Below are 3,523 nucleotides of genomic sequence, written 5' to 3'. Positions count from 1 at the left end.
GGCACCATGTGGTGACTGACAAACACGAATTCCAGGCGATCTCATGCTTTTTTATGACCTCCTCGGCCTTCTCTATGCATGTGGCATTCAAACATACACTTGGGCACACACACATGTGCGCACGCATGTGCCAACACACACAAATATACAAACAGAAAGAGAGCAAGAGAGGGCTCCAGAAAGTGCTTGACACACAGGCCTGATGTGAGTGCCATCCCTGGAACGCACATAGGAATGGGAAGACTGAATGGTCCCCACCAAGTTTTCCTTTGACCTCTATACATGGCCACATAGACACCACATGCAATAGTAATAAAATTGATTGTAAAAACAACCATAGAGTGAAAGTTGGACATTGTGGTCCCTGTCCCAGTATTCAGGAAGTGGAGGTGGGAGGATCAGAGTTGAGTTCAAGGTCAGATTTGGCTACGGAGGGCATTCAAGGCCAATCTGGGACAAGTGAGACCTTTACAGGCTCATTTCAGTCAGGCGACAAAGCTTCCAGAGCTCAAAGTGCGCAGGTTCCATTTCCAGGGGGCAATATTACACTGCAAAGAAAAAGACGCTGTACCGCCAGGGCCTTCAAGGACAGAAAGACTGAAAACCAGCCAAAGCCCAGAGTGGCAAGAACAACAAACAATAAAGAATGAAATAGATCCCCTCTATCATCAGCTCTGTATTGGACCGTCTTCCTGGAATACTGCAGAGTAAGAGCACACATGTAATAAGTCTTATTGACTTACTTATTTGAAGCAGAGTCTCACTGTGTACCCCAGGCTGGCCTGGCATTCACTATGTTGCTCTGGCTCTGCCTTGATTTCAGAGATCCATTTGCCTCTGTTTCTGTCTGTCTGTCTGTCTGTCTGTCTGTCTGTCTTTCTATCAATCATCTATCCAGTCATCTATTCACCAATCTTTTGTATATGTACTGATATTTATCAATGTCTATTCTATACATATGTATCTATCTATTATCTATCTACCAATTATCTATCTATCTATCTATCTATCTATCTATCTATCTATCTATCTATCTATCATCTACCTATCGATGGTTCCAGCCATGCCTCCATCTTTCTGAGATATGCACTTCTGGGGAATTGATAGTCTCTTTCTTAGTCCACACAGAACTTTCAAGTATGCCTCTTGAAATGTCTGGACTGTTAACCTGTGCCATAGTCAAGTCTGAAATTACGGTGCTAACTATTCCTGATGTATAGATATTGTAACTACTAAGGAAAGCTTTGCAAACTACTGGCCCTTAAGTAGGTACTTAGGGTTAAGTAAGTGATTTGCTTTGCATCAGATTCTCTTTTGAAAAACAAAACAAGGTGGCAAGTGGAGAGAGGCTCACAAGGCCCCGCCCTCCCTGAGGATCTTCAGACAGCTGATAGTTGCTAGGTGAGTTGTGTATGTCTTTGATACTCACAGGACCCTGGATGGGAGACTTTGGCGGTTGAATCCAACAGATGGTATTGTTATATACTCATAGGCAAATACTATAGAAAGACTGTAAGAGTTTGCTGAGGTTGTGTCTCCTATTAACGTCAGAAGCTACACCCGTAAAGTCTCACCAGCATGGCCACCGAGACAGGAGCTAAACAAGGATGACACCAATGGACACGCCAGACTGAAAAGAGAAAAGCCATGAGGCCTCAACTCTACACCGAGAACTATAGAAGCACTGGGAGCAGGAGAGGTGGTCCTCCCAGAGACAGAGCACACCAATCGGTGGTCCTCCCACAGAAGACAACCAATCGGTTGTCCAATCACCATCTGGCCCTGAGCACACGTACAAGTGTAATCACATAGACTCAACAGGTTGTGTGTAGGAATATATATGTATATACTTATGTATATATATGCTTGCAACAACAATAGCGAGAAAAGAGGCCATGAATTTGAAAGAGAGAGGAGAGGAACCTAGGGAGGGTTTGGAGGAGAAATGTAATTAAATTACAGTCTCAAACAATGTTATGAAACAAGTTGATTACTTGCTTTTCAAATTTGATCCCTAAAATTAACTTGGGAAGATGATAACGGCATCAAATGGAAACTGGCAAGATTAGTGACACTGACCACCACCTGCAGAGGACTGGAGTTGGGACGCCAGGGAGGGTCTTCCTGAGGGTTCTCAGACTGTCTTGAGCCCAAACGGAAGGGGAAGTTTTGGTGTGTCGTCTAGAAACCAAGCTGCCCTGTATTTATTTGTTTGCTGCTTGCTGTCTTTTTCTGGGGTGGAAGTTCTCCTGGTTAAAAAAAACAGGGCCCAGCATGCTAGACAAGTGTTCTGCCACTGAGATAAAGATACTAAAATATGAGGAGTAAACAAAGAAGAGAAAGGTAAGAGGAAGAAATGAAAGAGACAGGATGGGCTGATGAAAAGAGAAGACAAGGGATGGCTCAGCAGGTAAGAGCACTGCCTGCTCTTCTAGAGGACCCAGGTTCGATTCCCAGCATCCACATGGAAGTTCACAATTGTCTGTAACTCCAGTTCAGGGGATCTGACACCCTCACACAGAGGGTGCACTAGTGCACATAAAATAGAAATAAAAAGAGAGAGAAAACAGAAGGAAAGAGAGGACAGAGAAAAGGGAAAGAGGGAGAGGTGGAAAGGAGAGAAAGCAGGAGAGAGAAAGTGTTTTGAACAACAGTCAATGAGAAGACAAAGGGACTTGGCGCAGATGGTTACTGAAAGAGTAAGAAACTTCACACACGATCAGGAACAGCCACACAAATACCGTTACCAGCAGAGCATCGCTTCGGTGCTGAGACGGAACCCAGGCTTGACCTTCAACCCAAAAGTCTTTTTGTTTTTAGCTCTTATTTTGCATTTGGGGAGACCCCAGGAGTTTGGTAGTCTGCTCGCCTACCTTTACTCCCTATGAACATCTTCAGCCTAACGTGGCGTTTTCTTAGGAAAGTCTGAACACTGGAAAGGTCCAATGGCTTGGGAAGATAGGGGAATGACTCAGGGCTTGCTACACAAACCTGAGGAACTGAGTTCGGATCCCCAGCACCCACGTGAAGAAGACTGAGAGACAGCAAGCCTGGCATTCCAGCACTAGGAGGCTGAGACAGGAGGATCCTTGGGGTTCAGTCAGACCAAAATGGGTGAGCTGCAGGTTACTGTGAGACCCTGTCTGAAAAAAATACTTTGAAAAGTAATAGAAGACTCCCAACATTGACCTCTGGCCTCCACACATGCCTGAACACACATGTTTACATCACACACATATATGCATTTTTCTTCTGTTTTTAAAAGTTCACACAGAAGCCGGGATCACACCTTTGATCCCAGCACTCAGGAGGCAGAATCAGGCAGATCTCTGGGAGTTTGAGGCCTGCCTGGTCTATAGAGCTACTTCTAGGACCCTCAGGACTGTTTCACAGAGAAATCCTGTCTAAAGAAAAGAAAAGTTCACACAGATCTGTGACAGCAGCACAGAGAAAGCAGAGAAAGCAGGGACAGGAAGATAGGTTGGAGCTCAAGGGTCAGTTTGGTTAGAGAGACAGACCCTAC

This window comes from Microtus ochrogaster, chromosome 1 (genome assembly GCF_000317375.1).
Source record: "Microtus ochrogaster isolate Prairie Vole_2 chromosome 1, MicOch1.0, whole genome shotgun sequence".
NCBI lineage: Eukaryota > Metazoa > Chordata > Mammalia > Rodentia > Cricetidae > Microtus > Microtus ochrogaster.
Note: the sequence above shows the minus strand (reverse complement) of the source record.